General features: G+C 45.4%; 1 protein-coding gene across 4 annotated transcripts in view; it reads left to right on the top strand.

Moving 5' to 3' along the window:
* FGF13 (fibroblast growth factor 13) overlaps window positions 1–22,570 on the top strand; it is a 243,659-nt gene that overhangs the window by 6,436 nt on the left and 214,653 nt on the right. Inside the window, exon 1 of one of the 4 annotated variants that reach the window (XM_062627410.1) lies at window positions 4,240–4,545. The exons of the other annotated variants lie outside the window; for them this stretch is intronic. The gene's annotated coding sequence lies outside the window, so the exon portion shown is untranslated. Of the gene's footprint in view, window positions 1–4,239; window positions 4,546–22,570 lie in introns of those variants that run through there. 4 annotated transcript variants of the gene reach the window in all.

Here is a 22,570-nt window from a genome sequence, read left to right as displayed (position 1 = left end):
GGGGTGAGTACCAGCATCCACAGCAGATGCATAAGAATTTGTATGGCTCAGGCTTCTGGCATCTTTGGTCTGTGGCCACCCACAATCTGCTGGAGACTTGTCATTAAATGTATTTGTGCCATTTACTGTGATTTCCTGCAAGGCACTGGTCTTACCCCTATGCTTTGGGAATTCTGTGCTGCAGCACAAAAAGCTTTAGGTTAAATGAGTGTTAATTTTCTTCTTCTGTTCCTCATTGTGTGTTAATGCCACAGTGTGTTTAGGAAAAGCGATAGCCCCAGAGTTATAGTCTTCATCAGTAGCGATAGGACAAGGGGTGATGGGTTCGAACTGAAACAGGGGAAGTTGAGGTTAGATATAAGGAAGAAGTTCTTTACTGTGAAGGTGCTGAGATGCTGATACAGGGTGCCCAGAGTAGTGATGAATGCTCCATCCCTGGCAGTGTTCAAGGCCAGGTTGGACAGAGCCTTGGGTGTGAGGCATCCTTACCCATGGCAGGGGGTTGTAACTGAATGACCTTACGGTCCTTTCCAACCCAAGCCATTCTATGATTCTATATGAACCACTTCCTTGGGAGCAATTCCTGTTGCTCAGTATCTTCCCTGCAATCAGTGAGTCCATGCTTTCCTGAAACCCTCTGTGAGTCTAGATGCGTGGTCAATCCTGTGTGCAAACAAAATGTTTGTAAATCTGGGAGAACAAGCTTTGCATCCTAGATGACCTACGGCTTAGTACATTCAGACCAGGATCTTTGTGTTTGCCACTTAATGTATATTGGAGAGGAATTGTTCTGTTGATTACTGGGTGCTGTTACAGGTTCAGCAGCTTTAGATCTACTCTGTGCCACTAGAGCTTTCTTAGCCACTCGATTCCCTCTTAGTTGAGCCTGGCTTTAGGGTCTCTGTGCCCCAAGCATTGTTTTTCTTTCCTTTGCTGTGTCTCTTGGCCTAACGAAATTCCCCACTTTCCCCAAATACACCTTGGCCGAGCTCATGTGAAAAGACATCTGTTAAACCCCCAAATGAAACAACTAAAGGAGTACATTATTTACAAGAGGTCTTTTCCTTTTCTTGTGTGCTAACTTGGGTTTCCTTGAATTGCCTGCTCTGGCTTCTCGCTCAGTATTTGGAATGTTTTGCTGAGAGGAATGAGGGCGAAAATCATTGGAATCGCACCCTCAGGCAGGTAACAATTTGGTTCTTTTCATGAAGAGAGTGTAAAGTGAGACTGTTCTCCACTTAGTTTGGTGAGAGTGATGTGTAAGGCAAGGTCAGCGCTAAGGGAAGAAAGGGCTGGCGTGGACTGAACGCTGCTTCCGTTGTTTGAATAACTAGAGCATCCCTCTGAGGTGGGAAGGAGCAGAGGGACCGAACTGAAGTGTGAAGAAGAGAGATTCCTGAAATAGCAATTGGATTGCCATTGGTCTGGGTTGCACCACGTGCACACTGTTCCAGACCAATGAAATCCATGCTGGTGGTGGCTCATTACCTGTGATGCTGTGGTTGTGATTGTAGCTGAAATGAAGGTGTATTTATAGAGATTACTCTGTCCTGTGGCCGAAGTAATCTCTAGATGCTTTTCAGCTGAGGTTGACATAACTGATATAAGGCTCAGTTTGTAGCTTTAAGAATAAATTGCTTGACCAGTGCGTGATATTTTTTATGTGTGTTTAGTTACCACCCAGTTTAGGACAAATGTCTTCTGTTTTAGTGGGATTGGATCAGATTTAGGTATCCTGTAATCCTCATCTGACCTGAGTGGTCCACGGGCACTTGCTGGCTTCTGTCAAGTGATGGATTCATCTCTGTTCGTGGCTCTTGGATGCCAGCACAGGGAACCCAATAGTATTGCAGAACTGCTCTGGCAGGCTTCTTTCTCCCTGTTCATGTGAGGTTTAACAAGTGGGGCTGGCAATGCAGATGTGGAATTCCATCAGCAGTGATGGTAGAACCCATGGGATTATTTCTCTGATCTTCTTCCTCTTCCATCCCCTTGAAACATACTGTGCCAAGAGGGAAAATACTCATATGTTTGGTTGCTGCTGACACCCATCCAGCCATGATCTTGCTCACCCTCCTCAACAGGACAGGGGGAGATGATGGTATGGAAAAGCTCATGGGTTGAGATGATAAAGACAGGGAGATCACTTATTAATTACAGTCATGGGCAAAACAACTTTGACTTGGGAATAATTCATTTATTGCCAATTAAAGAGTTGGATAGTGAGAAATAAAGACAAAACCTAAACCACCTTCCTCATTGCCCTTCCTTTTCCCCAGGCTCAACTTCACTCCTTCATTCCCAACTCCTGTACCTCCTCCCCCTGCTCCAGCATTGAGCAGGGATGGGAAGGGGGCAATGGGCAGTCCATAGGAGTTACCCTCTGCCATTCCTTCCTTCTCAGGTTTTTCCCCTATCTTTACCCCTATTCCCATCCTTCCCATGAGCTGCAGTCCTTCATGATAAACTTGCTCCAGTGAGGGGTTTCCATGGGCTTTGATTCCCTCAGGAGATATTCACCTGCTCCAGCCTAGAGTCCTCCATGTGCTCCCTAGGTCTCCAGCCTGGATTTCTCCATGTGCTCCCTAGATCTCCAACCTTCTTAATTGCACTTCTTGTTAGAATGGGCCAATTGAAAAGGATTCAGCAGAAAATTCCCTCTTCCTCCTGGAAGAAGGTGGCCTTTCCTGTTGTGTCAGCAGTTTCGCCTGGGACTTCAGCTCCCCATGCAAAAGCAGCAGGTGATGGCCATGAGCTTTCCAGTGCCAAGAGGTTTACACAGGTTTGATTCATATGCTTCATTTCATTATAGTTTAGGAGTTCTGCGTAGTTCTCTCCTGCTCCCCATCACCAGTATCTGCAAATCCAGGGGTAGTTAGCACTCATCTGGGTTTACTTGCCTTTTTCTGCTTGTTTTGTGGTTTTCCTCGTATTTCAGAAATATTCCTGATTTGTGAAATGAAAGGAAAAAAGTGCTGCAACTGGGTGTTTTTTTTTCTTTTTTTTTTTACATAAAATAAGGAAGACTCAATGATAACAAAGTATGAGAGAACCAGAATGGAAAGCTGAACAGGAGAGGGGCAGGGAAGACATCTGGGAGAAGAGAGCATTGCAGGATGAGCTCCAAGTGACCTGCAGCACATCATCTGCTTAGGCCTGGCTTCAAGCACTCTCTTACCTGCCCAGCAGGCACACAGGCAGAGAGCTGATCTAAGGAGGAAATTCCTTCCTGTTAGGGTGCTGAGGCACTGGAATGGCTTGCCCAGGGAGGTTGTGAAGGCTCCATCCCTGGCAGTGTTCAAGGCCAGCTTGGATGAGGCCTTGGGTGATATGGTTTAGTGTGAGGTGTCCCTGCCCATGCAGGAGGTTTGGAACTGGATGGTCTTAAGGTCCTTTCCAGCCCTAACTATTCTATGATTCTAGCATTCTGCTTTTCCAGATGTGTTTTCAGGAGTTACCACAATCCAAGAACATGGTAGCACTTTCGTCCCCCTTTGCCTCTCTGTGTAGTTCACCAGCACTGGCTGCAGTGGTTGTCCAAGTAACTTAGGCTTGATTTACTTCCACATGTTGTCATTGTGCTGTCAGATTGGTGACGTAGAAATGTGTTTTTAACCTTAGGTTTTACATCTGCTATGATTTTCTGGGTACAGCTATCTTTAATGTTCCATATACAAAGTCCCTATGTTGCTCTTACAGCTCAATCTGCCCAAGCTGTGCTACAGTGCTGCCTTGAAAATGTTTAATGTTTTAATTGTAATCATACACAGTGCTCCAAGCTGCTGTCACTTGGGCTGTGCTCCTCTGAGTGCTGCAAGAGAATAAGAAACTATGATAGAGCCAATTGCCACTGCAAGCCATTGTCACTTCTTATGGGGTGCAGAAGAATACCTGACCCGTGAAAGTCTCTTTTTCTAGGGTAATAAGGATGTGGTGGTATTCTGGGGGGTTGGAGTATTGGTGGGAATTGCAGGGGTTTGTGCTTTCTGAGGGGATCATGGTTTGTAATGGTTTGGGACCATCATGTAGGTTCTCCCTCCTAGCCCCACGGCAGATGTTGAAGTCCTATTTCTCCTCACTGTAAATAGGAGAAAGGTCTCTGCAACCATAATGATTTACAATCAGTGTAGGTTTGTCATGTGCTCTGCTTTACGTTTGCTTCTCATCTTGCATACTAGTGACTGACGTTCAGAGCCTGCCAAAAATAGCTGTTTTCAAGTGATTGGGCAAGGAGGACTGGAAGAGCTTTGATTTGCTGGTCTTATTTACTCTTCCTCCCCCTCTGCCCCGTGTTTGCTTTCTGAAGAAAGGATATTATTTTTCTTTCTTTATTTTGGTGGAAGTCAATAAAAAGTGGTAAAAGCGAAATAAGTCAAAAGGGATCAAAAGAGCAAGTCTCTTGATGCCCTAACGGGAAGGCTACAGCAGCGAAAGGCAATGATGCAACTCCGAGGAGCTGAGCAAAGTCTTCTTGGATGAAGTGTGAGCTGTTGCTGTTCCACTCCAGGGTCAGGATACTTCCTGGTCAGGGAGGCTGATAAAGCAGTAAGTCTGGTTTACTGTTGGAGTTTGGTTGGTATCTGGCCTGTTGAGCTTACGGGCTTGTGTTACTTGGCCACTGGGAAGCCTCCTTGTTGGTTTCTTGGGCTGGAAGAGGCGGTTTGGGTGTTCTTGTTTGGTTGGTTTGGGGTTGTTCTGCTTTTGGGGGGTTTGGTGTCGGGTTTTTTCCTTTTCAAAATATCAGTGCAGAAAACCTGCTGTCAAGTTTTGGTTTTACAGTGGTGTCTCTGGGAGGGATTTCTATCCCATGATTTCTGGGGTATTAGGAGGAACACACTGATGTAAGTAATGGTCTTTCCACTTAGGGTATCCAAGTAGTAGGGGGTGGAAAGGAGTACAAGCTTTGTGGTTGTTCATGCAGTCACTCATATACAAGGAGAGAACAGCACAGAGGACAGGAGGAAGGTAAAACTGATCTTTTTTTCCCTAGTAATGCATTAAAGGTGTTTAGGACACTGCTGTAGCAACAATGAATGTAGAAGAGAGCAGGGTTATGCAGAGCTGTGCAAACTGGCCATTCTGTTTCAAGGCAACTTTCAGGATTTAAACATTTGTGTTTATTCCCCCACTGGGACACAAGCAAAACTTCTTTGAAGCTACTCAGGAAAAAGCAGCATGCCAGAGTTATTTTAAGGTGGAAGACCTGTCAGGCTTTCCATCTGCGTCCTTGTTCCACCCTTGGTCTGAGAAGCCCTCCAGTCAAAACAGGGATGTTTCTGCAAGAGCATGATCAGGAGAATTAGCCAGGCTCTGCTGAACAACAGCAGGAGCAGGTTTTGGAATGTGAGGGCTTAAAAACACAACCCTATGATTTCAAGAGAGTGGTGTGGAGGATGGCAGGAACCTTCGCAGGGAGGGTCTGTATATAGCCTTTGGGACTGGAAGTGTCCTGACTTTATTTCACCGTACACTGTCTGGTGAAGGATGGCCTTTTGAATTGCTCTGTGATTTCTGGAAGGAAGAAGAGATGCTGGGGTGAGAATGCAAGGGGGAGAGAGTGTGATGGAGTGGTAGGAGAAAGCAAATCCCATGAAACTTCAAACGATAGAAAATTAGCTTTGAAAAGGCTCTGGAGAGCACGAGGAAGCTGAAAAATGTAATGGAAGAGGGGATATTATGGGCATAATTTATCACTGTTTCTGGGAGTGTAATAATAGCCTGGCTATGTATTTTCTCCCTGCAGAGTGTGGATTTATGAGGACCAGTAAGAAGCAATGGGGGTAGCTGAGGCAGGATGCAATCAGTGGGAAGAGCTCCAAGGGTGCCAGGGTCAAGAGAGATGAAGGTAGTAATGGCACAGAGGTGGAGATAGAAAGGCACAAGGAGAAAAAGGAGCTTATGAATTTCCTGCAGCTCCAGGGCTGAAGATACAGGTTTATCATCACTGTTGGCAGGAGCTAGCAGAACCATTAGCTCTTGAGCCACTGAAGCTGTTGCAAATACTGAGCATATAAAGAGAAACACCTTTGCATACCAGGTTAACTTGGTGAGCTGATTGCCTACGTAGGTTTTCCACCAGCTGGGGGTTTTGCAGGTTGTCAGAAAAGCACCCAAAACGTAAAGCATCAGGAGAGGCTGAACTTTGAATCAAGAGAGACACAACTGGGCTTACAAATACAGTAAATGAATTATTCAATAGCTATATTGAAAATGGAAGGAGTGTAATGGTCTGGTCAGTCAGAGGTCAAGGATCTAAGAAACCTTCTGTCACTTGGTCTGACTTTTTTCCCCCTTTCAATGTACTAAACTGGGAGTATCTTTGTGTTGTTACTTAAAATCGGTGTCCTGAAATTGGTTCAAACACTCGGGAATGAAACTATTTAAAGGAAGCCTTCAAACCATCTTCCTTCTAAGCTCGAATTTCCCAGAGTCTGGCTTTCCATTCGCATTAAAGTTAAGTAAATCTACCCTGGACTCGCACCACGTTGGGACAAGTGCTAACCTAACAACCAGTCCTGTGACAGCCCACATGAGGCACCAGTGTCAGAGAGGCTTGTAACCCCCCAAAGTGAAGTCTGGAATTGCTGTGTTTGACAACTGAAAACACTGCAAAAAGCCTTGGCAATCTGTCCTGCAAGGTGCCAAGCATCTCTGCTTGTCATTTACCCAAAGCCTTTCAGTGGCTTGGTTTGGGCCCTGTATCAGTGACGGTCGCATATTGCTGTCATGTCTTGTTCCCACTGTCGCAAATTCCTACCTTAAATGTATTTCTGAAGGAGTATGAGGGAGACTCATAGTCCTCACTGAGTGACAAAAGCCTTTTAAAAGAAAACAACTAAACATAGCAGACTTTCATCCCTGTCATTCAAAGTGTATGAATGAGCTGCTTGTCAAAGTAGTACCTGTCACTAAGAGACAAGAAAGCATCACTCTTCTTTCATGAAGTTCTTAGAACTGTTGCTGTTAATTCGTCAGCAAATTATTATGCTCCATATGAAGCGATTCCCCTATTCTTTTATGCACCTTCTCTTAAAGTGCTTTGGCTTCCTCTGTAGGATCTCTAATTACTGCTTTTGTTAGTGCTTTCAGCGTTTAAAGCTACCACTGAGCACGGGGCATGTGTTTGAATAGAAGGCTTTGATGGCTCATGTGTGGTTATTTGGGTGACACCTTACAGAGAACAGAACTTGAACCGGTGTTGTCTTGTCAGCTTAGACTGAAACACTGATCACTATCAGTCTTGCTCAACAATATCCTCGGTGGGAGAGTTATTGCTTTGCATTTCATGGTGCTGACTGCTGTTGTGATGAATATTTTACACGTTTGGTCTCTTCATTTTTTTTTTCCTTCCTTTAGAAAAAGGAGCATTTTTATGTTGAATCAATGCTGTGTTTTAAAGTAAGCCCGAAGCTGGCTAGAGTAAACCGTGGATTTCGAAGTGAGGCTTGATTCTGCAATACGGGATTTGTGTGTAGGATGAATTGCTATGATAGTCCCAGCAATTTTAATAGAGACTGATGCATTTAACACAAACAGATATGGCTGCTGAAATCTGACCTTGCAAATCAGCAGAAAACCCTGTTGGTGAGTAAAAGGTAGCAGAATCCTGTGTTTAGCTTGCATCTCCAAAGATCGCCTTGAGGATGCTGCCCCTGAAACGGTGTGGTATGATATTTTACAGTGTGCAGTGCTGGATGGCCTTGGAGGTGGCTGCTGCTTCTCCAGCTCCGCTGTGTTATGGTAGCTTGTGCTACAAAACTTGGCTTTGGGAATTAAGGTATTGAAAGCGAATAATTTGGTCTCCTCCATCCTTCTCATCTTCATTTCTTCCTTATTTGTGTTTTACCTTTGTCCACAGTTATTGATTCAAAGATCTTGAAAGATGGTCAATGCTTTGATGCACACAGTGGGAATAGTCATTAAAAGGTGGTGGCATCCATTTTTGACCTTGTCTGTCTATGGCCTAGTGTGAGGTGTCCCTGCCCATGGCAGGGATTGGAACTGGATGATCTTAAGGTCCTTTCCAGCCCAAACCAATCTATGATTCTATTACCACCACAGTGTCCAGAAATGTTAGGTTAACGTGCTGTTCCTAACCAGTATTCAGATTTACAGTATGCTAGAGGGTGTGTGCGTTTTACCATGTAGAGAGAACAGCTCATGCTTTATAAATCCCAGCTAATACTACTTCGATCAGTGTAAGTTTATTGCCAGATAAATAAGACCTTTATATGGAACATGACTATACTTGTAGGCTTAATACCCTGGCTGCACTGATACGAGAAATCAGTGGGTTGACTGATGATTAGGCCCCGCTCACACAGCAGTTTGAAGCTTAGAATGGAACTATGGCATGAAACCAGATCTGCCTTTGGTTTGAACTTTTAAATCTCATTGCAATGTAAGCGGGCTGCCCTCATCTGCCCAGCTTCATTTTCCAAGATGTAATTACTCCCTGCTCACTGACTTGAGTAAATCAATTAAAACTCCATGTGTGTTACAAGGCTTTGACGTAAGCTGATTGATCAGGATGTGCAGCATAGGAGAGGCATGGGGCAGATTTTAAAGCAGAAGACTGAAACGTCATGAATTTTCGTTTGATGTGCCATGGTGGTAGCTAACTTGTGTAGTAACAGGCTTTTCACTGGGTGCTGGGGTATTCAACACTCGATTTGTACTCAGGTTAGTCTTTTATCAGCCTTTCCTATAGGAAATGGGTGGCTTGGTCCTTCCCCTTCATTTGGAGGAGAGGTTTAGGTTGAGAGAACCACAACCTGTAAAGACCTGTGGTTGTCCACCTCTTCCAGTAGGCTGCTATGGTTCATGAATTATTTATTATTATTATTATTACCTCTGGAAACTGGTTCCTTTTTCAGTTTCTCGGCTTCTGTGGGATGCTGTCCACAAGCGGAGATGGGATGACAAATGTGTAAATCCTTCCTGTTCTCCTTTAAGGGCCTTATAAATCAGAAGGACCTACGTTTGATCAGCCTAAAGCACAGGAGGCAAACAGCAAAAACAGTGGGCACCTTGCCAGTCGTTCCTGCAAGGAAAAGTTCCTCTTTTATCCCACAAAGCGGGCAATTGGTTCTACTGCAGTGCCTCAACACAGGGCAGGGCAGGGGAATGGCTGCTTGTACCATCAGAGCAAGCATGTGAGGGTGAGGAGAGGCAGGAAAATCAGCTGGTTAAGGAGCAAACCTTCCAGTTCATCACTTCATGGTATTTTTAGAACTGTAATAGAACTTTCTTGCCTCTGCTTTTCTTCCCCAGAAACACAATATCTTTGCTCAAGCTACATGTGAACTGTTGGGAATGGATGAGTTGTTTGTGATCCTGAATCTGAAGTGATGGGAGGTACTGCTCGCTGCAAGCTCTGCTCTTTCAGACCCAGAGGAAGAGCTGATGAGAAGCAGTATTGCCAAATCTTATTTTAAGCTCCTGTCCTATGGGGATTTGTTGGTTTTTTTTTATCATTTGGTGGTTCTAAGATCTGGACCGCTCCTGTTGGGGTGTTCAGAACAGCGTCATGCTGCACGTTTGGGCTTTTTCTGTCTATATTACTTGGTGATGCAGCCCGGTTGGCTAAATGCCCTGTGGCTGATGTATCCACGCTGTTGATGTGACTGCCACACTGCTCTTGTTGCAAGGTATCTTGTAAAATAAGCACACTGCCCTGGGCAAAACTAAGTTCTTGGTATTGATGTAGTTACTGCATTCTCTCCTCCAGTCCATTGCTGTTGTCACACTGACTACATTGTGTTGTCCTGGACCAAGCCAGCTGAGGTGATTCTGTAACGTAGATAGCATAGATATGCAGGGTGTCCTCTGTAGACTCATCCCATGGCTCGGTGTGGCACTTCCCAAACTGGTGGGATATATTCTGGAGTTAGTTCCCAGCACGGCTGCTCTGCTTCGTTAGGTTAGGACTTGCCTTCCCCAAAGCATCTGTAGTGCGCTGTGCAAGGTCCTTTCCTCACATGCTCATTGAAATGAAAACGTTTGGCTTAAAGTACTTCCTATAGAAAGTTCTTTACTGTTTGTGTGTCCATGTATCTTTACTTTTTGGCTTCCCTTTATGTTTTCCTCTTCTCCTCCTGTTTTTTCTTGCTCTGGTCCAGCCTTGCTGTCAGCTGATACAAATCCTGTGCCCACAGTGTGGACCAAGCTCTCTTGTCTTTGCTTCTATTACTCTTAATGCCGCCCTCCATCCCCTTGAGCCCTTTCCCTCATCATACTGCCAGCTAAATCGAAATCTAACTGCAGCTCTCCTTGAGCAGTGTTTTGCCCGAGGTGCTCACAATTGGCTTGAACTGACTCAATCATGGTTTTAATTGGCTTGATTTTTGCTACTGGCATAAGGAATAATAAGAGCTATTTTAGTTCTTCTTCATCCTTGGTCAGTTTTATTAATCCATCTGTGGCTTTAATAACCTCAAAGACTTTCAGCATGGAGAGGTAAGCATTTCGGAGTGATGCTGGTGCACCAGTGGCGCTTGGTTTCTAGTGGGCAACAATATTGCTGTTTGGTCATGCAGAAAATTGCCAGTTTGAGGGGACATGGCACCTATTGATTACTGCAAGGAGTAATTTTTCAGGGGGTTGTTGTGTCAGTTGTACTGTCTGTGATCTTTTTCTCCTTGGGCTGCTGATCCTTGCTTTTAGAACCCAGGGAGGATCGTTCAGCGCCTGTAACCGCAGAGATGAGTGATGACATGTGTTCGTGCTGCTTTGCTGTGGGTCCAGAGGAGTCAGTTGGCTTTAATTTTTAATGCTTTGATTCTTTGGCAAACACCGGGGGTGTTGAAACTACTCACTCATGCAAAATATGAATTATGCATGCAGACAGGTTTGGTGCCTGAAGGCATTTTCACAGGGTGTTCCTTCAGGCACGTAGCTTAAAGAACCTAGACTCCTTAGGCTTGCACATCTCTACAGTGAAAGGACAGATAACCTTCTCTAAGGGTGCCTATGAAGACAGGCTGAGACAGCTGGGGCTGTTCAGCATGGAAAAGAGAAGTCTGCATGGAGACCTCAGAGCAGCCTTCCAGTATCTGAAGGGGGCTATAGGGATGCTGGGGAGGGACTCTTCATTAGGGACTGGAGTGACAGGACAAGGGGTAACGGGTTAAAACTGAAACAAGCGAAGTTTATATTGGATATAAGGAGGAAATTCTTTCCTGTGAGGGTGGTGAGGCACTGGAATGGGTTGCCCAGGGAAGTTGTGAATGCTCCATCCCTGGCAGTGCTCAAGGCCAAGTTGGACAGAGCCTTGGGTGCCATGGTTTAGTGTGAGGTGTCCCTGCCATGGCAGGGGGGTTGGAACTGGATGATCTTAAGGTCCATTCCAACCCTGGCTATTCTATGATTCTATATAGGTTTTCTGCAGTCTGTTACCCACTCCTGCCACCCCAGCTGTAGTTCACTGTTCTCTTGGTTGGGCTGATATAAGTTGAATAGCAATGTGAATTGTTCGAATACCAGAACCACCACCTTGAATACCAGATACGGAATTAAACGTACACAAGCAGCTTTGGCTTTTTGTCCGTAAGGTCCAGTTGGGTGCGAACTTTGGCTGCCCCATGCCTGATGGCTTGAATGTCTCTATAGTTCTAGACTGGGTTTGTTGCACTGCAGTGATTTAAGCCTGTACGAGATACGATCAACACCAAAGGCGATTCAGGCACTGGTTAATTTGGAGTTTTATGTCCTTCATTTCCATCAGACATAGTTTTCAGTTATATTATCTGCTAATTGTGTTTCTGAACAGTTTCTTGCAGAGGCCTCTGACTGGGTGTTCCTGATAGGAAAGCTGCATTATTTTCTAGGGGAGATAAGTTGGTGACTTACTGAGCTCAGCTCTCACTGGCTGCTGTTGGCCTCTGTCCTGAAACTTCAGTTTTAGTGGGTAGAGCAGAACTTCTCTATAGTGTTTCTCCATTCTGAAAGAGGTGTTTACTGGAAGGCTCTTCCTTGGAAGGAGATGAATTGTGATTATTTCTTTCCCCTATCCCAAGTTATTTAGAACCCATAATTGGTTTTTGGTGCTACTGTAAAGCACCAAATGGCAATAGCTATGATCCAGGCAGTCCATTATTAGGATCTTCTGACTCAGAAAACCACATCTCTCTGGAAAATGCATCACTTTGAAACAAATCCTGCTGGCTGGTGCTGGACTTCGGGTTTTAGAGGTGGGGGAGTTTGTGCTTTCCTGGCATGTGAAGAGCACCTTCTTTCACAGCCTCATCTGGAGGAGTATGAGCCCTTTCTATAAGTGGTGATGAGGCCAAAGAAGGTCGCTCTTGTGATATTAATGGAGTGAAATGGAGGATGAGAGCCTTGACTGTTGCAGACAGGGTCTGTGAGCTGGTATGACATTCAGCTTTGAATGATGGTTGAACACCATAGAATGCTGATGGTGCTGAGGCTCCTGGGGCATCATAGGCAGGACCCACTTCTTCACTAAAGGTTTATTTCTTTTTCCTGCATCAATATTGATGGATAATAAGGATTATTGTGAAGCTTAGGGTGGTGGGTCTTTATAGGAGATGTGGGTGAGAATAAAACGGGGTGTAAATGTGATGTCCAGTGCAGTTAGCTGATCAGGTGCTGTGGTGCACAAAATACTGTGTGCGTTGGGGTACTGCTGTAGGTATCCTGTATTCTAGTTAGTTTTATTCACCTTTTGAATCACCAGGGGTTTGGTAACTATCAGAGGGAGGATGATGGGTAACAGTGAGCGGTCCCCTGTGGCTTGGTCCAGGTATTTCTGGCCCTGCCATCCCCATAGAAGGTAGTATGGACAAGGGCTCTGCTTATGGGAAGGGATGTTTTGCCTGGGTGCTGCTCAGTCCATTTGTTTGGTGTGGAAAGCTTTCACCTCTATCTAATCTCCTGTGGTTTGTTCTGAATCCAAGTTAATAGGTTTCTTCAAGGACGAACTGGGTATATAGGCAGTAGTATGGAGGGAGTATAGTGAGATGATTTGTTAGTCCTCTCTGATCTGAAGTAGTAATGCTAAAACCCCCTGTGAATCTCTGCGTAGCCTATCATAAATGACACTTTAAACAGTACTTATCCAAAGCCCAGAAGATTATTGCACACTGTGCCCTCTGTCTGAGAGCAACAGGTATAATGTAAATGAAACCCTTCTGGTCAGATTTATCTTTCAGCCTTTTTCTCTTACAGAGGTGAAGAGCTGGCCAGAATAGCTTTGTAGTTGATTGTCATCCTGACTCCAAAGTTCCTAGCTTTTAAATTGCTACCAAAGCGTACCTGTATTTCAGAGGGTTGCTGAGCTTTTGGGTTTGTGTTTTTATGAACTGGGGACACATGTTTTGTGGTTGGGGTACTCAAAGTCATTACATCCATATGCTGAATGAGCCAGTATCCTGTGCTTTGGTTTGGAGCAAAAGGGACGGTGGAGTGTGTTTCTGCACTATATACTTCCAGTTGTCTTCAAAACCATTAAGTCCTTTTTCAGTGTAAGACACGTAAAGTGTGAAAGCTGTCCTTAGTTGAATAGTAGCTGTTTAATATTTAGTATTTCAGGGGTTTTTTCTTTGCTTCATGGGCAGGGGCACACTAAAAGCAGATCCCCAGAAGACTGGGTTTTCCAGGCTGCTTAGCTAAGTGGATTCTCCTCATTAAAAACAAGGTCTGCACAACCTGGTTTCAGTGCAAAAACTTCTCAATAACCATATGCGTCCTCAAACTGTCTTTATTCTTTATATTGGTGGTTGTGCAAGGAAATCTGTCTACGCTACCCCAACTGTTCATTTCCTCTGTGTTTTCCCATTGAGGTGTTGCTATTAAAGGGTGAGGTAGTGAGGATGCTTCTCCACAGATCAGGATTAGCTGAACAAAATCTGCAGCTTGAGCACTGAGCAGGCAGGCAGTCTTGAAAGGAAACCATCAAAGGAGAGCTGTGCAGTTAACTGCTGGCATTCAGCTTGGGCAACACAGGCTCAGGGTTATGCAGTTACTGCTCCTCGCTGACTGTCTTATGTGTGTGTGTCTCCTGAAAACGCTTCTGGGCATCTTTCAAAATAGCATCTCTGTGCCCCTGAGTATGTTTAGAAAAGCTTAGCTGCTGGAGAATCTTAGCATGAAATCTTAGTGCTTTTCTTTGGAAGGGAGACATTAGGTAGGTATACCTTACAAAGACACTTACATTCTTTTCCAGTACTATCACGTGTTCATCACATCCTTTTCTGGGAACCAGTCTCCCTGTGAAGTGCATATAATGGTGGTGAGGTTTTCTTTTGTCCTCGGGCTTTAGTGAGCTTGTGCTTTACTTGTCCAAGGTTTTCTTTTTCTGTCTCTGGTAAATACGCTCAGGCTAAATCCTCAAGTTCCCAGTACTGCCTCCGTGATGGAGTTGCTCTGTAAATACACTGTGTTTACCTTGTTATTGGATGTTTCTTGCATGAGTGTAGTCCTTTTGACTCTTAGGTGGTTGCAAGGAAAACAGAAGGGAAAGAGATGAACTGCTCCTCAGCAAATGCCTGTGAGTTGTTAAATGACAACTGTAAGGCAGAAAGTTGACAGACCAAGAAGGCACAGATGTATAAACTCTTGTCTTTGACAGGAGAGCCCCTACACACACAGCTTTGATGATTCTTCTTCCTAAGTAACTTTATTCTTATTCCAAAATTAGTATTTCTGTGGGTTTTGTTGCTTTATAGCAGTGAATTTGGATTTTGAAGACTGATCATGCTGGGGAAGGCCTGCACATATACAGGACCTACCCAGACAATTGGATGCTGAGGTACCCTCTGTAGAAGGGAGAAGGGAGCATCTGCGGTTCACATCAGGATGCTCTGCACTTGTGACCCCAGCTGTGAATGGGCTGGCACATCTGCGAGGCAGAACACAGCAGTCACTGCCTGGAGGCTGTCTGTCAGCTGGCTGCTGTGTCCCATGGCTGAGATCTTCATCTGACTCAAATACACAGTTCCTGTTTTGAGAGGAGCTGGCGCTTGCCTGCAGCATTCTGCAGTGTGGTGTGTGGTGCAGTGCAGATACACCCCGAAAGGTGCCAGGAAAGCAAAGTGACACAGGTACTGTTGGTCTCACGAGGGCAGAGAGATGCACTTCAGAATTTCTCCTCAAGCAAACCCTTCTGCATCCAAATACCAAGTTTTTCAACAGTGCATCAAGCCATGGGGTCTCTGTGCCCATGACACCGCTTGATAAGGGCACCAGTAAGTGTTTTGTCCTGTGTGTCACAGAATCTTTAGGGCATGGTTTGTGTTGGAGCGACCTCAAAGCTCCTCCAGCTCCAACCCCTGCCACGGGCAGGGACCCCTTCCACTGGAGCAGCTTGCTCCAAGCCCCTGTGTCCAACCTGCCCTTGAACACTGCCAGGGATGGGGCAGCCACAGCTTCTCTGGGCACCCTGTGCCAGCGCCTCAGCACCCTCACAGGGAAGAGCTTCTGCCTAAGAGCTCATCTCAGTCTCCCCTCGGGCAGGTTAAAGCCATTCCCCTTGGCCTGTCCCTCCATCCCTTGTCCCAAGCCCCTCTCCAGGTTTCCTGCAGCTCCTTCAGGCACTGGAGCTGCTCTAAGGTCTCCCCTTCAGGAGCCTTCTCTTCTCCAGGCTGAACAATGCTCTCAGCCTTTCACGTGCTGACTCTGGTCCTTCAAACACACCAGAAAACAGAATAAAAAGAGACTTTCTGGGCAAGTAGCTCTTACAGAGACGAGCACCTGGCACAAGAAAGGAGAGGGAAGTGGTGCCCAGGGAATGAAGATCTCTGGCCAGCCAGTGGTTCATGGGTCCCACAGAAGCAGTGCCCTGAAGTTAATTTGGAGCTGGCTTTGCACCAGGTGTTCTGCACATCAACACCAGCTTCCAGGTGGATTTGCACACCCCAGCTGATCCCAGAGTGTCCCTCTGGAATTTCTTGGGTATTTTCACGCTCTCTTCAGACCTCTCGTTGAGAGGCTGTCATGGATGTGAGTGTCCTTGGTAATCAGGAGAGCTAGAGAGCTGGTGCAGCCTGACCAAATCCAGCCTCTTCCCTGGCCTAAACAGCCTCAGCTCCAGGAAATCCTGTGCCCTTGGTGTCAATGTGCTTTTGGGGTCTGTTATCTTCCCAGCTTGCTTCTTGCTGATCCTTTTCCTCGGGTCCTACCTCCTTGCTCCACAGCTGCCAACCTTAACCTAAAGTTGCCCAATGGAATAACATCTTTAGGTTAACTAAAAGCAATTGTCTAACCTGTGTTTAGCTTGGAGTTTGCTTTGTCAGATCTGGCAAAGGGATTGTGTGACAAAGGCTTTTCCAATCTTTCCTAGTAAATTAGTCGAATGGATGACGTAGTTAGAATCATAGAATCATGGAATAGTTCGGGTTGGAAAGGACCTTAAGATCATCCAGTTCCAACCCCCTGCCATGGGCAGGGACACCTCACACTGAACCATGGCACCCAAGGCTCTGTCCAACCTGGCCTTGGACACCGCTGGGATGGAGCATTCACAACCTCCCTGGGCAACCCATTCCAGTGCCTCACCACCCTCACAGTAAAGAACTTCTTCCTTGGATCCAATCTAAACTTCCCCTGTTTAAGTTTGAACCCGTTACCCCTTGTCCTGTCGCTACAGTCTTCGCTTCTGTCCTTAAACCACTGTGGCTGTAACAGGGATGTGATTGTAGGCATTAGTTTGTCTGACTGTGAGCAGAACAGGCCCATAACTGACGCAATTCAGTGCTTTTTACTTAATTTCTTACAATTACGCTGGTTAATTAGAACTTCTGAGAGAGCTTTTAGTTGTTACAGATACGCAGCTGCCTCGCTGTTTGTCCGTAGTCCTGCGTTACAACATCTTCAATCATCAGCCCTAATGTCTGCGTGTTAATTACTCCTTTTGTGAGATGAGGTTGGCAAATGGATCTTCATCAAGCAACTGATGAGGACATCTGTGACTTTGTAATTTCAAAGTAAGGTTAATAAGGCCAGCTCCTGGTGCGAATCGACTGGTGGGCTTTGTTGCAAAGGTAATGAGGCTGGCTTTCCAGTTTGCATGCCTCTCTTTGTAAAGATGGGCTAAATCAGTAACCAGAAGCAGATGTGAAGGATGTTATCCACCCTGTAGGTGTTATTTACATCTGTGTCGACTAAACAAACCACACTAGAAATCCAGGTGTGCACCTTCTGCAGCAAAGCGTTGGGAAGGCTTGTTCTCTTCCCAGTGGTGATGCCGTTGTTGGGTGTGTGTTCCAAAGGGGGCTGGTATTACAGAGCGCCTTCGGGAACTGTGATGCTGTCTTAGGGCTTTCATCAGACACATTTGGTGTTCTCTGCTGTTCTGTTACCACTCGTGGTTCACTTGAGCAAGCTGATTTGGCATCTGAGCCTTGTGTTAATCTATGCACAGATGTCACCGTGGCCAGCGGCTGTGAGGCAACTGTCCAAGCCTGGGAAGACAGGAGCCCCATATGTTCTTGCTCTGTTTTTCCTTCATAGAGGTATTAAAATGGTGCCTCTTTTATAGCGGGTCCTTCAAAATAGCAGTGATTTGTGTTCACAGGGAAAATAAAGCCCCAAAAGAAAGCCTAGGTGGGTTTATGTGACCTGTGTAGCTCATCTGACTTCAGGAGGACAGACCTGACCTGTTCGATGGAGCAGCAGCCCTCAAAGGTTGCCTCATTTCAGCCTGTTGTGTTCAGGAGTTAAGATAAATCTTAGCCCTGAGACCTGTACCCAAGTGTGTTCCTGGCAGGAGGGGGTATTTGCCCTTCAAGGAAGACAGTGCGTTTCATGGTGAGGTTTGTATTTCATTCCTTGATTTAAGAACATCCCCTCCATTTCTTACGCCCTTCTTATGGATGTTGAAGGTCTTAATGGCAGTGTGGGCATGGTATCCAGGTGGTACTTCCTGGCACTGGAGGGATTAAAAGATTGGCTGGAGCCATCTCTGTGCCTGAGCTGACTGCTGCAGACTGCCACCTGTAGCACCAACTTTCTAATCCAGGAATTGGAACTATCTGCCATGCTGGGATAGAATTCCTGCTAGGTTTTTAGTGCAGCAAATCATATTTTACTGTAACTTATAGCTTTGCTGTTAATGGGAGTTACAGATACTCATTAACTTTGGAATAAATACTCCATTTTACTCTTGCAATTACAAGGCAGTATTAGTATATAATTTTAATCAGCTTTAATAATCAGTTAAGAAAAATGAGCAGGATTTGAAATATAAATGGCACACATTTAAATGGTAGCTCTTTACTGTATAATTAATAGTCTGTATGCCCTACGTATTTTAGATTACATATAAATGCATTTTGTACACTGAGAGAAGTAATCAGAGGCAGAAGATGTCTTAAAGGTAATAAACCAAAAGTGAGTCATTACATTATTATGTTCATGTCCAATGCCAGGTAAAGAAAGAAAGAGATGTGAAGAGATGGAGGGGAGAGGACAGGGAAACCAATTGGGTTGAAAAACCAGTTGTGATGATAACATATAGTCAAAGTAAGGCAGATCAGAGAAGTAAAGTGCTTGTTTTTATAGTAAAAGATAAGGTTGTTTTAAACCTGTTACACAGACCTACTGCTCCTCTTCATTGCCTGTCTAGGCAAACGCTCAGTCTGGCACAGAACCATCTCTACAGCATAAGGAGAAATATCTGAAGTGAACAGTGTTTAGCCACAAAATGGGTCCTACACCTCTTTGGTGTTTTAATGGTTTAAAATGGAAAGGGAGAAAGATCTTTTGGTTGTGCCCATATCATTAGGAAACTGGTTGTATGCCTTGCTAGTGACTAAGTGACTTTGCTGCTCTAATGTCATTATGTAAAAGTAATGCAACTGCTACGTAGTAGTATATGGAGACGTTTGTTTTACTTTGCATTGAGAAGTTTGTAAGGTTAACAGGTTCATATCCTCCCATGGATTTTAGCTTGTGGTTCTTAGCATAATTATGAAGCTTAGCAGCTTCTGAAGCTGTTTTGACTTCAGGATGAGGTGCTGGAATACTTGCATTAACAGGGAAAATACGTTTGAGATGATCAGTACCTTGTTGCAAAGCATTCGAGCACAGGGTGCTGTGCACTCCTGACTTTGCAGTGGTAGTGTCTTTGAAGCTGGTGGATAGAGACATAGGAAAAGACTTCCAGGAAGCTTGTTTGTCACAATCAAAGAACAAGCAGGGGCAAACCTATAAGCAAATGTTCACCAATGGAAATGTCCGAGCAGTGGTTTTTATTGAGAGAATGCTGCCTTTCATCACCACTTGGTCCACAAGGCAGGAATCTGTGGTCGGTGATTTGTATCTGCAGTCATTTCCCAAGGTGCAAAACCACGTGTGAAGTTACGTTGTTTGAATTGCTCTAAACACCGTGAAATACAAGAGAATGATGCAAATGGATGCAAGTAGCGCTCTGCCCTCATAGTTGAGGTTACGTCCCCCTCGTTAGCTTGCGCTGCTGCACATTCCCCATAGCAGCAATTTTTAGCAAACACAGGGTGAAGTGTAAGCCCTTAGGCTTTTAGTTTTGTAGTTATAACAAATTACATTCAATCCCTACGTTTGTTGAAAATGTGACATCTTGGTTTGGGTTCTTAAGGACAGCGCTGTGTGCGATCACAGCGTGTGCCAAATGTGTTCACCCATGTAAAGCTTCAACTGAGCCAAGTGCTATTGTGTAAAGGAAAAGGACCCAGACTGGCACCTTCAGTGAAAGAGAGGAGCATCACACCTCAGCTCTTACGTTCAGAGCTGCCTGATGCGGTTGCATCCCTGAATCAGCACCACGTGTGTCCAGCCAGGCTAGGAAGTGTGGAGAAGTAGGCAGATATGGTAGGGAATGTGCCCAGACACTGGTAGGAGAGAGGTGCTCAGGGGCTGGAAAGAGTGACCAGTTGACAAGAATACAGTCGTCAGATCTACTGTACACAGAGCAATTTGTTTGGTATCTATGCTACGAAGCATTGTTAATCTGGATAAATGCTTTAATCTCATTTAAGTCCATTGCAAAGCTCCTCTGTTGACTTTAATGGGACTAAAGCTTGTTTCATCACTAGTTCAGGATGTTTTTCTGGGAGCATGCATAGGTGAGGAGGGAGTGGGGAATTAAAGCAGTGTATTAGAATTGGAAAACAAATGCACAAATACTTGAGTGTAAGAGGAAGAAACAGTCTTGTCTTTGCTATGGAGGGACAGGGCTATTTACTCGCTTCCTTTGTCTGCACTTTTTATGCTTCACCTGTATCTGAGCTGAGGAAAAGTTTGAATGTGGCTGTTTTCTGGCTTCTTCAGGACCTGGGTACTGAATGCAGCTTTGGTCTGACCCAGCATGGCCGTTACATTTGAAGGAGTGTTACATGTGCCAGGGATTATTTCTCTCTTTTATAAACACCAGCATGGGCCCTCAAAACCATGAGTAGTGAGCAGTGACTGAAGAGTTTTAGCTGTTGGTGCTGAAAGGAGGTTTGGAAGCCAATTTTTTGCTTTAAAACCAAACCAAACCACTAACCCTTTTGTAACTGGTGAGATGCATAAATCATGGCATCTGATGGAGATGGGTCTGTCTATGTAATGGTAAAGACAGTCCAGTGAAGACTTAAGTCTTCCTCAAGAGCAAAACTCATCCTTCTCTTTACGTTAGGTTATACCTGCTAAAAATCATACGCTTACATGTATCATCGGTAAGTTACGCAATTCTGTGTCTGTTGAATATCAAAGCATCTTCCTTCTGTTCTGGCTGTGAGCGTAGCCAGTTTGTTAGGTAGATGACCAAATGAATCAATTCTTAGCATGTTATCCATGCTCAGCAGAGGTTCTGGGGAAAATGTGTCTTTGGGGCTTGAAGGAGTAAAGCAGAACATTGAATTGTGGTTGTTGGTGGAGACTGTTATATTGTGCAGTCTTTGGTTGTCTCTTTGATGGAAATGAATGGCTTTTGGGCTCGACCTCTGGCTGGATGAGGATACATTTGTGTAGCAGTGATTTCAGACGCTAAGATGGACAACTTGTACTGTAACATGGGAGCCAGCTCTGCGAGGTGAATGCTTCCTCTTAGCTGCTGAGCACCCCCTGCTCCAAATTAAGTTATGGGTTGGACTTGAACAGATTATATGTGCACAGAGCAAGAAGCAGCCCCGGTAATTGACTGCTTTGCTTTGTTTAATTCTTGATTTAGTGAGACTGAAGTGATGACTCGGCTAGCCAGGCTAAGATGTAATGTGGAAATACCATCTATAGGATGAGTTGTCCCTTCTAATAGAATCTGATCTGAATATTTATTCCCTAATTGATTTCCCCTGTAGGAAGAGCTACTTGTGCCCAAAGTATTGCAATTAAAAGAAGAAGGGAGGGGGGAAGCAGTGCAGCCTGTGGCTGTTGGTGGGCTGTTGAGCTAAACAGGGGGGGTCATTTAATTTCCAGAAGGGCTGTGGTGTTACAGGACAAGTGCAGCTGAGCAAGTGGGAGTGTTTTATAGGAGGCACGGTGCCTCAGCGAAGTGCTGGTATGACTGAAAGGCAGCAAGAAACCACAGTGTTAATGTACTGAATGGATCCTCTCTTGAGGAGCACCTGGGGACAGCAGTGTGGCTTTTGTACTTCGGAATCGGTTTTGCTTATTAGGCTTCCCGAATGTCTGGGAGGGTTTTTTTGGGTGGTTGGAATGGGCCATGAAATGAACTAAAAAACCCAACCAAACAAAACCCAGAACAACAGAAACCCCCCCAAGCCCCCAACCCAGAACACAAACCAAACAACCCCCCTCAACCCCCTCTTCCTACCCCTCCAACCCCCCAGAATAAACACTTCGGGCACTAGTTTTCAGGATTAAATGCAAGCAGTTACTTTTGCAGCATCTCTGAGGTTTATACAAATAAACAGAAACAAAGAGGTAAAAACCCTGCCTCTCCTGCGCAAGGTTAATGTTATTGTCTTAAGATAGTTTATTATGGAGCTCCTCTGCTCTGGAGCCAGGCTGAGAGAGCTGGGCTGGGTCAGCCTGGAGAAGAGAAGGCTCCTGAAGGGGAGACCTGAGAGCAGCTCCAGTGCCTGAAGGGGCTGCAGAAAAGCTGGAGAGGGGCTTGGGACAAGGGATGGAGGGACAGGCCAAGGGGAATGGCTTTAAGCTGCCCGAGGGGAGACTGAGATGAGCTCTTAGGCAGAAGCTCTTCCCTGTGAGGGTGCTGAGGCGCTGGCACAGGGTGCCCAGAGAAGCTGTGGCTGCCCCATCCCTGGCAGTGTTCAAGGGCAGGTTGGACACAGGGGCTTGGAGCAAGCTGCTCCAGTGGAAGGGGTCCCTGCCCGTGGCAGGGGTTGGAGCTGGAGGAGCTTTGAGGTCCCTTCCAACCCAAATCATTTTGGGATTATGAAGAAATTTAGGGCAGTTGTTTAGAGCAGAGCTGGTGGGACAAACCATGGAGCTGCTGATGTGCAGTGTACAGCAGTTGGTGCTGAGCTGCTGGGGAAGAGACGGTGGAGGAACAGTTTCCCTGTGTGTCATGGGGAGGTTACAGGCAGTTACGGGGTCACTTAAAAGTACAGAGTGTAAAATCTGTGTTGAGAGGGAGCTCGTGCTGTAGCCCCCGAAGACGGGAGTGATT

The sequence above is a fragment of the Pezoporus occidentalis genome, unplaced genomic scaffold (genome assembly GCF_034315485.1).
Source record: "Pezoporus occidentalis ecotype Australia unplaced genomic scaffold, CSIRO_AGI_Poc_V1 ctg30, whole genome shotgun sequence".
Lineage (NCBI taxonomy): Eukaryota > Metazoa > Chordata > Aves > Psittaciformes > Psittacidae > Pezoporus > Pezoporus occidentalis.
This window is presented reverse-complemented; position numbering and strand designations above follow the sequence as displayed.